This window comes from Lissotriton helveticus, chromosome 12 (assembly GCF_964261635.1).
Source record: "Lissotriton helveticus chromosome 12, aLisHel1.1, whole genome shotgun sequence".
Lineage (NCBI taxonomy): Eukaryota > Metazoa > Chordata > Amphibia > Caudata > Salamandridae > Lissotriton > Lissotriton helveticus.
In genome coordinates this window covers 792,394,542-792,408,377 of record NC_136073.1, presented here as the reverse complement: position 1 = coordinate 792,408,377, position 13,836 = coordinate 792,394,542, and the positions used below count along the sequence as shown (strand labels likewise).

The following is a 13,836-nucleotide window of genomic DNA, read 5'->3' as shown; positions in this document are numbered from 1 at the left end:
GAAGTGGTTTCCCACTCCTAAGTTCGCAATTACTATTTGTTATTTGTTCAGCGCTCTCAGGCCGCCCAAACAAGTCATATCACTTTCCCCGTTCTCCATGCAAGCTGCATTACAGCCTGCATGGAGAATAAGCCCAGGTCCTCATTCCCTGGTTGACCGTCGAACCAGGACGCTCCAAACCAATCACAACGCTGCATTGCAGCGTTGCGATTGGTCAGGGGAGCTGGTTGTTCTACTGGCTTCCTGTCCCAAGAGGAGAGAAAGGAGCAAGCAGCAAAGACGCGGCGGCCGGACACCGCGGCAAGTTAAGTGTGCAATTTTTTCGTTTTTCTTCACGTTACATCGCGCCTGCCCCCGCCTCACCACCTGCGAGTCCTGCCAGCTGCCACTGTCCCCAAGCTATGCCACTGGATATGGCGCTTTCCCTGTCTCTCTCTGTCACAAACACATGATGTGGGCTCTCTGCTCTCCATGCCACTGGAGTCAAGCTAGCCTGGCTGATGAGGGGTGAAACCCCAAAACCGGACCTAGGATGCTTGTTTTCCAGTCCAGGGAGAACCGGGCCTGGCAGTTCAGGCCAGACTGTTCCCATGTGGCACAGGGTCAAGACTGATTTGCATATGATTGGGTTTAAACTGGAACACAATGGGGAGCAACAAAACAATGGATTTAGGCCCAGATCTCTGTACTGGGGTGAATGTATGACACTCTTCAACATTCTGTCCATCAATTGTTCTCTTTGCATCTGTCACGGAGTGCAGCAACTTTGCACTGCGTTGTATGACAAGTTTGTAAATCTAGGCCCCTGTTTGATAACTCATGTTACATCTGGAGTAATACGGGTGGCAGTGTGATGTGGAAACCCATGTCTTTCCAGCATCAAGGCTTGCCTGGGCGATGAGCAATGGAGCATGAGCAGCGCCATGTCCGGTATGGATGTTCCAGGCACATCTCATGTTATAGCATACCAAAGAGATGCACAGACGCACTCGGAATGAGCCCTCCTCAATGTTTGCACCATGCTTTTCACTTAGGCCCCTGTTATAGGGTCCCTGGTGTTGGAAGAGTCGGGTATCGGGATTTAGTGGTCCATCCGAATTACAAGTTGTGCTATAACTCTATGCACCTAGTGGATTTCTCCCAGAGTTGTGCCTGCAGAAAGCACCTCAATTCTCCAAATAAAATATAGTGAATAAATGAGGTATACCTAAGGGAATGCTTTCCAAAATGAGTGATTCCTTTGAGATTGTGTACTGTTTTCCCTAGCTGTGAGGGAAGAATTGGATGGCCACTGATAACCAGTAAATTGACTTCTGTAGCAAGAATCAATTGTGGTTGCCTGCGTTTTAGGAGGACTAAAGCGTGAATGCATATTCCTGAAACTTTATGTGATCACAAGTGTGCCCATAGCTATGCTGCTGGCTTATCGGGTTCTGCAGGGGCGGCTCCTCCGTAATGGGGGAGGAGCGTCGCCCCACTGCCAGCAGATGATAAATAAAATGATAATAACACATTATCGTTTTATTTATCTCTGTCGAAGTTAGTTACGTCCGACAGGTGGGGCAGGGCCGGGCCCGTGCAGGCAGGAGTAATGTGCACTTCTAAGTGCGCATGTATGTATGGCCAGCCATTCTAGGCCAGCCAAACACACCTGCACACTTATGTTTTTCCAACCTGGCTGTATTGTACGGCAGAGTCAGAGAAACCCCACAGGCTCCCAAGCACCGTCTGAGTGGCAGACGAGGCCGCTCAGACCAATCCTGGCACTGCTCTCGTGCTAGAGAGCAGCGTCTGGATTGGGTGGGGAGCCTGTGCCCTGAGGATCCAACCCCCCCCTGGCTTCCAGGATGTGAGGAGCAAGAGGAACACGGCGGTCGGCAGCAGGAGCAGAGCAGAGCGGCAGGTAAGTGTTTTTTTTTACATTTTTTAAAATTATTCTCTAACCCCCCCCCCCCCCCCCCCCCCACCGTCCTACCAGTTTTAATTGCCGGCTGCCGCTATTGGGGTTATGTGGGAGCCAAACATCGGCAAGTGGAAAAAAATAGAGTTGTTTGATGGTAATTCAGCCTCCCACAGCTTTCCTCCAGGAGATAGCTGTGTAATAACTCAAGATTGGTATTTTAATGATCAGAAATTGTGCCCCTTTGTCATTATTATGGGTCTCAGTTTGCTGTAACTGTTTTTGGGAATTGACTGCATTGATTTTGACTGAGATACTTGGGATGGATACTCACAACGCTATTCCTTGGGTGCATTATGCTCATAACACAATGGAAAGCTTATGCAGTGATATATCCATTAAGACCGTATTACAAGTGCCAGAGGATATAATACACTTATAATAAGGCGGATGGGACATCCATCACATTTGCCAAATTCTGAATCAGACCCTTTGTGTCTCAGAGATGGGATTTTGAGTCAGTCGACTCAGTTGAATAAGCACTTTTTTTTTGCATAGGTTATATACTCCTTGAACATAAGTTTTAAGAGAGTTCATGATATCACTGGGTCATCAAACTTGTGTACTGGCGTTTTAAGTTTATTGACAATGAACTCTCCACTCTGTAGTTTTGTGGTGACTAGACTTCAGCTCTCAGGACAGGTCTACTTTTTTGGAATAATTAACCTATGATGAATTACATGTTTTGTGCTTTTATTTTGTATGTTTTTTTTTCTATTTTTAAAATGTCATATGTCAGTTTGTTGTGATGCATAAATAGTTTTTAAAAAAAATCTAAATAAACTCTTTTGCCTGACTAACTGATTCTGGCATAATTATTCTTTTCTTTTGAAGCCCTCTGGAAGCCATTCACAATACCACATAATTCTAGATGACAGATGCCCCCATTACATGTAACTCTAGGGAACATAGTTAATAGGCCAGCCTCCAGGGAGGTCGGAATGAGACACTTAAACTGAAGGACCAAATGACCTCTTGGTGGGGACAACTATTTCTTTGGGTGTGTGAAATGTACGCAATTTGCTTTTTGCATTTGTATGCAAAGAATCAGCCAGAAATTAAATTATGAGAAATTACACAAAGTGCAAAACCAGCATTTAGAGCTACATTTTAGAACAAAATACTCAAATAAAAGGACCAACAAACCTCAAGTGCCACAAACAACAGGCATTCGCATTCTGGTTGTTTGCATTGTACCGTGCTGCCTGCTAGAATGTTGCCAGGAATGAAAGTGGTCATTGATAATCTAGTTTAGGTCTTATCATTTATTAACCTATACCTCCCACCAGAAAGGTACATAAAAGGATGGATATATAGGTAGATGGCTACCTTATCTATCTATCTATCTATCTATCTATCTATCTATCTATCTATCTATATATCTATCTATCTATCTACTCATCCGCAGCTCTATCTATCTACTCATCTGCAGCTCTATCTATCTATCTATCTATCTATCTATCTATCTATCTATCTATCTATCTATCTATCTATCTATCTATCTCTCTATCTATCTATCTATCTGTCTATTTATCTATCTATCTACTCATCCGCAGCTCTATCTATCTACTCATCTGCAGCTCTATCTATCTATCTATCTATCTATCTATCTACTCATCCGCAGCTCTATCTATCTATCTATCTATCTATCTATCTATCTATCTATCTATCTATCTATCTATCTATCTATCTATCTATCTATCTATCTACTCATCCGCAGCTCTATCTATCTATCTACTCATCTGCAGCTCTATCTATCTATCTATCTATCTATCTATCTATCTATCTATCTATCTATCTATCTATCTACTCATCCGTAGCTCTATCTATCTATCTATCTATCTATCTATCTATCTATCTATCTATCTATCTATCTATCTATCTATCTATCTATCTATCTATCTATCTATATACTCATCCGCAGCTCTATCTATCTACTCATCTGCAGCTCTATCTATCTATCTATCTATCTATCTATCTATCTATCTATCTATCTATCTATCTATCTATATATATATCTATCTATCTATATATCTATCTATCTACTCATCTGCATATCTATCTATCTATCTATCTATCTATCTATCATCTATCTATCTGTCTGTCTATGTATCTATCTATCTATCTATCTATCTATCTATCTATCTATCTATCTATCTATCTATCTATCTATCTATCTATCTATCTACTCATCCGCAGCTCTATCTATCTATCTACTCATCTGCAGCTCTATCTATCTATCTATCTATCTATCTATCTATCTATCTATCTATCTATCTATCTATCTATCTATCTACTCATCCGCAGCTCTATCTATCTATCTATCTATCTATCTATCTATCTATCTATCTATCTATCTATCTATCTACTCATCCGTAGCTCTATCTATCTATCTATCTATCTATCTATCTATCTATCTATCTATCTGTCTATTTATCTATCTATATACTCATCCGCAGCTCTATCTATCTACTCATCTGCAGCTCTATCTATCTATCTATCTATCTATCTATCTATCTATCTATCTATCTATCTATCTATCTATCTATCTATCTATCTATATATCTATCTATCTATATATCTATCTATCTACTCATCTGCATATCTATCTATCTATCTATCTATCTATCTATCTATCTATCTATCTATCATCTATCTATCTGTCTGTCTATGTATCTATCTATCTATCTATCTATCTATCTATCTATCTATCTATCTATCTATCTATCTATCTATCTATCTATCTATCTATCTATCTATCTATCTATGTATCTATCTATCTATCTATCTATCTATCTATCTATCTATCTATCTATCTACTCATCTGCAGCTCTATCTATCTATCTATCTATCTATCTATCTATCTATCTATCTATCTATCTATCTATCTATCTATCTATCTATCTATCTATCTATCTATCTATCTACTCATCCGCAGCTCTATCTATCTATCTATCTATCTATCTATCTATCTATCTATCTATCTATCTATCTATCTATCTATCTATCTATCTATCTATCTATCTATCTATCTATCTATCTATCTATCTACTCATCTGCAGCTCTATCTATCTATCTATCTATCTATCTATCTATCTACTCATCCGCACCTCTGTCTATCTATCTATCTGTCTGTCTGTATGTTTGTCTGTCTCTATATGCATTTATCGTTCCTTCCATAAATCCATCCACTACTTCATCCATATTGGTCCACTACCAACTTCAGGCATTCGGCTGGTCATGTACAGATGTCTGTCTCCGGAATTCACACGCGTAGAGTCAAGAGAGGAGGGAATCTACTATTTCTTGTAGACTGCCCTTTTTGGAGCAGAAATGAGCTTCTGTTCCTAAGCTCCAGCGGAGGGAAATTCCAAAGAAGGGCTGAATGTCACAGACTCATCGCTACTAACAATGAGGCCCTTGTGTCTATCTGGGAAGGATGGCAGGGGGACCCTCATCCGCAGCATCTCGGGTCCAGACAGACACTCCGGGGCAGACAGGACACATTATACCCTAATAAATGCTGTCCTTTCATGCACTTAAAGACCAGGCCAGATGTTTTCAGCACCTGCCAATCTATTTCTGAACAGTCAAAACAGTCAAAAATAGCTCTGGGTTCACAAACCCATGACACTTGGAAATTGTGCACTCTTGTCCTCCATGTGCAAGCAAGTGCACCTGGCGGGTGAGACAACATATGGCTGAACAAGCATTAGAAATTCAATAGGTCTCGCATTTTTTTTGAGTTAGTGCTATTGGCATAGCTCAACAGGCAGAAATTGCCACTTTGCAGGTGCCGAACAGAACATTGCTCTGTGGAACGGCCCGAAAGCCTAAAACAATGTTGAAAGCCTACAAAATAAAAAGGCAGATCAGGATGACCAGGAGGAACCGCGGACGTATTGGGATGGCCAACGCAAGCAAACAATGAGTGAAATCGCCTGGGCGTGACTGAAGCACACAAAATTGGGAGAATCAGACCCAATGCACCAATAAAAACCCTGTATTTCTAAATGGCACAAGAACTAACAAATGGCAATTCATTGACACGCCAAAAGCCTATAGAGAAGATAACAACAGGTCTTGCAATGCATGCGCGCTGCCTAGGCTCGACCAACAAAATGACATTTCACAGCATGCAGAGGGCACAGATTGTTTGGGTGAATAAATGAAATGATATGCAAATATTGGATTCATATTCCACAAAATGCCAGGCAGGCTCAGTTGTTGTCTCCAATCGAAGCATTCCTCTGACGGTTAATTGTTCAGAAGTAGATAATTGACATCCATAGGATGCAAGCCCACTTTCTATAGGATTGTAGGGAGCTTTTTCACTCCTCTGTGCATTGAACACTCCCAAATATGTCTTACATTTGTCCCTTTCAGCGACAGGAGACCCAGATATTGCCATATTTGGCCAGATGTATCCATACTTGGCCAAAGAACACATATTACATCTATTTTGAAGAGACTTAACTTGCTGCAATTGGAAAAAGTAAACATTGGGGAAGCAATGCTGAGTTTCCAAGACCTGATAAAGCTATATACAGGTGGGTTTCCTAATGTCTACCTGCAGTACCGGCCTTCCACATGGCTGTGATGAAGTTTCTTTTGTCAGCTTTCTAACCGCTTGCCCAGATTCAAAGGTTTTGATGGCTGGGCGCTACGATTTCCTCCTCTATGCCCTACCACCCTCCAAACCACCAGGAATGCCCATATGTTTCAGAGAGTTTTGAAGACAAACCTCTTCTGCTTGTAGAAAGCACTAAGCTTCTAGGCCCCTCCCTCCTCTCAGATATGGCTGCCAAATAAATGCTAATCCCACAATACTCAACATCCAATAAACCTGTTAGTGAACTGTGACCAGCTTCCATCATCTTCCAAAGAAAACCAAAAGGCACAAGCCAGGATCTTGAGGGATTCCGCAACAAGACCCCGACATGAAACTGAACACCATCCATGTAAGCCTGTAAAGAACAGGAAGACAACATTCTAGATGGAGCCAGGTTTGAATTATCCTAATAGACTTGAACAAAAAGATGTTCAGCAACATTATTGTTAGGCCTCAATTCTTTTTTTCATGTTTTTTGTTTTGCGAAACAGAAAACGTACCTCAAACCACTTTTTATTCCTCAGATTTTAAAATTTGCAACAAAAAACGAATTACATTTAATTTTTCCTGGTTCATGTTTGTGGTCTAATGGTGGTGCGAAAATTCCAACAAACATCACAGAATTCAATCCAATTCACACAATTTCAAAAACTCCTTTTGGGAGCAAATGCATAAAAAACGGTGCGTCTGTTCCATAAGTGAAGTAGTTTGCAAGATACCTTTCAGGGTTTGCGTTTTGACAAAAGTGATTCACTCATCTCTACATATAATCTTGAATCACAATCAGAACTGTCTATTTCTTATAAGTAAAATGGATGACCTGCATTCTCCTGCGGACGTGGTAGCCCCTATCTGGGGCAGACTGTGTCAAAACATAGGCCCGGGCACCACAAAAAAAAAGTGCCTCCCATTAGCAAGCGAGATAGCTACAAAAAGTGGCTCTCAGTTACAAATCAGGCCAGTTTATAACTTTTAAAGTCACACGGTATGGGTATTTTGCAAGGGATGGGAGACTGCATGTATTTGTGTTTGCTGCAAGCAAAGCTTATGGTAATATCAGGAAAATCAACATTAAAAACCGGCCCACTTGACCTTAAACCAGGCCCACAAACTGCTAAAAAAAACGGCCCACACACTGACTAGTGCATTGGGCACTGCCTGATAGGCCTGTGGGCCAGTCCCTCTCCAAGTCTAGTGGTCCCTCATTCAGCCCAAAAATGTTGAGTTTCAGGGGCCTCTCCCCACATTCTGCATGTAGAGGCCTAATCATTTTGTGTTACGTCACTGCATTCGAAGAATCCTGACGTCTCATCTCTCTGGCCCAGGTTATAGTGACACATATGTACCTGCAGGCCCTGCTGCAGGAGGGCATGTGTGCCATGTGAGCATGGGAGCCACCAGGGCACAAGTCCTAAAAAAAGAAGTGGGGGGACGCTGACGTCACGACAGGAAGTGACGTCATGAAAGGTGGCTCGCACCATCAGACTCATTGCCTCCCCTCGCTCACCTCTTAGATGCGATTGCATCAGAGAAGTCAGCGCGTGAGCAGCATTCTGAATGAGCTCTGATCTCGCCCCATAGAGGCCAAAGAGTGAATGTGTGGCTCCATTTGCTCCAGTTATCGAGCTCCTGGTAAAATAAGTGGAGGGAACGCCGTCCACTCGCGTGGTACCCCAAGTCGAGCCCTGGGAGTCAACCTCAGAGGCAAGCGGCATCTGTCCCTGCCATCGGTCACCTGCTTGCTGAGAAAACCTGCAATTGGGGGGTTCATACTTTCATAGTTACATCACTAGAATAGATAAAGTACATCATATTGCCTTTCTTCCAGGTCTTGAAATCTGGTTAATTAATGGCAAGGACACTACAGGAAAGTAAAGAACAATCAAATTGCAATCTTTTCTGATCTTGTTTTAATCAAGCATTACTAAATCCCTTCCTGTCTAAAGAATGTCCTAATGAGCGTATCACTCCGCTTACTGGTTGTTATGTCTTGGCAAAACACTCCTAGTGGCTTTTCTATTTCAACTAAATAATATAAATAAGGGAAGTGACATCACACGCCCATTAACCCTGCAATGACATCGTAAGAAGTGACATCACAGAGTCTTTGACCAACATGATAGACTTTGTATGTTTTTTAGACCTACTTTATTGAAACCAGAGGCCAAGCCTGCATAAAGTCCCAAGCTAGGTTTGAGCTTGCGATAAATGCTGGTCAATGCTTTTCCAGAGTCCACTGTCCTCTGTGCACCATCAACATGGCCGCCTTGGTATGTACATCCTGGAACTTCTGATGTTGTAATAAAACAGCTAGGAATCGCCAAACTGCTGGGTGTCGTAATTCCAGAGAACTATTACTATGTCCAGTATGAACAAAAAACCTACGAGTTTAAAAATCACTGGTTTCATATTATGATAAAGCCAAACGGCCCCAACAGCGCTGGGATGCCTGGCTTCACCTTGGGGGTGCCCAGAAGTGGGCATTTCACAGGGAAAAGCCAGGAAGGATTCCACAGCGGTATGTGTACAGCGCCAAGAAACCCCATGGGGTATAAGTGCGCTATACAAGTACAAATTCATTTCATTTCATTTCATACCCGCACATTTTGGCACAATCCAGATCCCCCCCCCTCTACCTTTGCCAGGTGTTTCTGAACCTCCATCAGTGTAGACACCAGGTCAGTCTTGGCAAGAACTGGTGAAAAGACTGCGGTAACACCGCTCAAACCTCTCCACATGCACAGTGCTCTGGTGCCCAATCAGCAATCTGTGCTCGATGGAATGAAATGTAGTGTAAACATAAAAAAGAAACAGAATGAACTCAATGATACCACCCACCTCCTAGACTCTTTCACTGTTTGTACACTGTGGTCCACCAGTGAGCATCCTAGCAAGAGGATCTTCGGCCCTAGGGCAAGTATGGCAAACGGGCCTCTAGGCCTACTTTTAGTAGTAAGAGCACCCATAATGAAGCAGAAGGCCCACCGCAGCTCCTGCCAGAGGACCAGCATCATCCCCATGAATGGCTACACGCCTGAAGATGGCCATGTCTTTAAATGGTCAGTTATAGGACATAATTCAAGTTCAGTCACACAGATACCAGGGTGGTGTTGTGTTCACTCATAGAGATTTGGAGCTTGTACACGACTAGTGTGGTTGCTATTCGAAAAACATTTTGAAACCCAGAATGGATTCAGGTGTCATATTTGTACCGTGAGCAGCTGAAGTAAACCACTCACCCACTGAGTGCAAACATTCAGTGCACGGCCGGACTGACCGTACCGGGCATTGGGCGTTTCCCCGGTAGGCTGGAAGGGTGGGGGCCGGTTTTGTTATTGGGTGCTGGTTTTGCAGTAGTGCTGCAATATCACCATCCCCAGTAAGAAAGGCAGCAGGCAAGCATTTCCAGCCTCCGGGCCCTGGGAGCCGGGCAGTTCTTCATCAGGGGCTGGTCCGTAAACATTGCCCAGGCTGCTTTAGGTTTCCTGTTCAGGCCTGTATCAGTACCGGGTTTTGCTTGGTACCTTTAGGGAGATTAACGGCCCTTTGCCAACGCAACATCGCAAAGTCCAATAGGGATTATTTTAGTGTTTCAAACTCTCCTGCCTGGACCCAACATGGCATCCACCTGCCCCGTTCACCAAGTGAACGGATGCAAAGGACTCACCCCTATTCTGAAAGCCATGGTAATCCCAGTCCACCAGTTGCAACTGGCTTGTACTGGACCAAGTAGTAGCAAATGGGGTTTTGGAATTTTAGCTACATTCGACCAACAATAAAAACAAAGGAAATTCCAACTGGCTAAAATATATCAACTAAAACCAATGACGCCATTCAGCATCAACGACCATATTCCCATTATGCCATTGGACACAAACAAAATACCCCTGGGAAGGGCAGCACAAGCAAGTTAAAGCAAATCTCTGTGAATGCCATTTACACATGAACGTCTCAGAGATGTTCCAGGCATCCCCACTCCCACGCTGGCATCGGTGCCAACTTGCTACAAAGTGGTTCTGCTGATGTAAACCACCGCCCACCTTGCTCCTGGGAAAACCCTGCCCCGCGTTTTCATCAGGGAGGCTGCACGAGGGGGATTCCAACATCCTTCCCAGAATGCACCGCGCCGGCCTTTCCTTCCACAGATCTCTTATCGCTTCCGGGCAGCGCTTCCTGTGCACCGCTGAATAAATACAGCCCGGGCCTTGGCTGCGGGACAGAGGCGCGGGGACGGGCGCCGGGCCTGCCAGTAAAGCATGGAGCTGCGAGCCAAGACCACAGGAAGTCTCTGTAACAACACCAGGGCGCAGGGCAGGGCTGGGCTGGGAGGGCAGGTTTGGGGCACCCAGGAGTTAAGGGACAGCTGTGTTTGTGCAGAAGTCGAGAGGGTGAACCGCAGAGAACCGGCCTCCCCATCAATGTGGTGAATTCGAGGCAGAGCCGAGGTGCCCACTCTTCACAGCAATGCCGGACACCCTTCTCTGTCCCAATACTGCGGTCCATTCTCTGTCCCAATAGTACAGTCCATTCTCTGTCCCAGTAGTAAGGTCCATTCTCTGCCCCAATAGTACGGTCCATTCTCTGTCCCAATAGTAAGGTCCATTCTCTGTCCCAATAGTATGGTCCATTCTCTGTCCCAATAGTAAAGTCCATTCTCAGTCCCAATAGTACGGTCCATTCTCTGTCCCAATAGTTCAGTCCATCGTCTGTCCCAATACTGCGGTCCATCTCCTGTCCTAATAGTGCGGTCCATTCTCTGTCCCAATAGTACGGTCCATTCTCTGTCGCAATAGTTCAGTCCATCGTCTGTCCCAATACTGCGGTCCATTTCCTGTCCTAATAGTGCGGTCCATTCTCTGTCCCAATAGTACAGTCCATCGTCTGTCCCAATACTGCGGTCCATCTCCTGTCCTAATAGAGCGGTCCATTCTCTGTCCCAATAGTATGGTCCATTCTCTGTCCCAATAGTAAGGTCTATTCTCTGTCCCAATAGTTCGGTCCATCCTCTGTCCCAATAGTTCGATCCATTCTCTGTCCCAATAGTTCGGTCCATCCTCTGTCCCAATAGTTTGGTCCATTCTCTGTCCCAATAGTACGGTCCATTCTCTGTCGCAATAGTTCAGTCCATCGTCTGTCCCAATACTGCGGTCCATTTCCTGTCCTAATAGTTTGGTCCATTCTCTGTCCCAATAGTTCAGTCCATCGTCTGTCCCAATACTGCGGTCCATCTCCTGTCCTAATAGAGCGGTCCATTCTCTGTCCCAATAGTATGGTCCATTCTCTGTCCCAATAGTAAGGTCTATTCTCTGTCCCAATAGTTCGGTCCATCCTCTGTCCCAATAGTTCGATCCATTCTCTGTCCCAATAGTTCGGTCCATCCTCTGTCCCAATAGTTTGGTCCATTCTCTGTCCCAATCGTTCGGTCTATTCTTTGTCCCAATGGTGCAGTCCATTCTCTGTCCCAATAGTTCGGTCCATCATCTGTCCCAATAGTTCGGTCCATACTCTGTCCCAATAGTTCGGTCCATCCTCTGTACCTATAGTTCGATCCATTCTCTGTCCCAATAGTTCGGTCCATCCTCTGTCCCAATAGTTTGGTCCATTCTCTGTCCCAATAGTTCGGTCTATTCTTTGTCCCAGTAGTAAGGTCCATTCTCTGTCCCAATAGTTCGGTCCATCCTCTGTCCCAATAGTTCGGTCCATTCTCTGTCCCAATAGTTCAGTCTATTCTTTGTCCCAGTAGTAAGGTCCATTCTCTGTCCCAATAGTTCGGTCCATCATCTGTCCCAATAGTTCGGTCCATTCTCTGTCCCAATAGTTCGGTCCATCCTCTGTCCCTATAGTTCGGTCCATTCTCTGTCCCAATAGTTCAGTCTATTCTTTGTCCCAGTAGTAAGGTCCATTCTCTGTCCCAATAGTTCGGTCCATCATCTGTCCCAATAGTTCGGTCCATTCTCTGTCCCAATAGTTCGGTCCCTTCTCTGTCCCAATAGTTCGGACTATTCTTTGTCCCAATGGTGCAGTCCATTCTCTGTCCCAATAGTGCGGCCCAGCCTCTGCCCCAATAGTGCGGCTGTTGCAATGATGTTTGGAGACTGCAGGACAGCGTGCACCGATGCGACAAGTTTCCCCTCCATATGAAAAGGGGGGGCCCTCGGCCCCCCCGCACGCATGGCGGCGCGGCGACCGTCGCCCCCACTGTCTCCTTGGTTGCCACTCGGCGGTGGGGGCGTGCCCTGGGGGGCGCGGCCCACCGTCGATTGGCTGGCGGCCCCCTTGACCCGGATCCTGGGAAATAGGTCCGGGTCAGGGGGGGCGGGCTAGAGGAGGGGCCACCTGGCCCCTCAGGAATAAAGAGATAGGGAGCGCCCAGGAGACCCCCTTGTCCCTGGACGCTCCCTCGCCGAAACGGTGTGCCCCGCGCTCGGGGCTTCTTTGTTTTTAGTTTTAAACTTAGTGTTAAATTTCCTCGTATCCCCTCGGCCGGAGTTGGAGGTTCATCGGGTTGTGATTCACCCCAGCCAAGCGCATGGCGAGAGGCGACGAGGAGGAGAGGCGCGTCAAGTTGCAGCCGTCCATCTCGCCAGGTAGGGAGTCGGGGGTGCCGGGGGGCCTTGTGTGCAGCCGCGGATTGCGGGAGGGGTATCCGGGGCGGGCGACGGTACGAAGTCCGCGCCTGTGGTCTGCGGCTGCCGGCAGGGCTCCTGGGCCTGCGGGCTCCTGCCTGGTCGACGTGGGCGGGCTGAGGGGGGTGGGGAAGGCCCTGTACAGGAAAAGGGTGATAGCAGTCAGAGGGGCTTCGGCGTTTCCCGCTTTAAAGCGTAGGCTGCATTTTTAAATGTCCAGTCATCCGGGGGGGGAGACCAGGGTTCAAGTCTTGGGATGACGTGGCTTTCAGGCGAGTCCACGTGCATCTTGCGTGTATAAAAGGAGTTAAACGGAAGAAGAGAGAAGCTCCTGGTCACAGGGACAGCACGGGTGTTGCGCTCGTCAAAGTCGGGGATGCAAAGCTCTATCCAGCATCACAACGGATGTTCCTCAGTAGATTGGGGAATACGGCACTTGTGCCCAGCCTCGACGACGCTCGCAATATTTTTGGGTTAATGAATGAGTCACGGAATTTGGGATTCGATTAGTTTGAGCGTCCATGTGTGTTACTAGGCAATCGCGCCGAAGGGCGCAGGGGTCGCTTGGGTGGGCCGTCTATCATGGGGTTAGATGGCGGTAAGACAGTGTATTCCGCGGGTGCGCGGGCGGCTCTTGT

The 13,836-nt window shown here is 45.7% G+C and overlaps 1 protein-coding gene across 2 annotated transcripts in view; it reads right to left on the bottom strand.

The window, feature by feature from the left end:
* Positions 1–13,836, bottom strand: part of KANK3 (KN motif and ankyrin repeat domains 3) — a 173,756-nt gene that overhangs the window by 139,794 nt on the left and 20,126 nt on the right. The window lies entirely within an intron of this gene.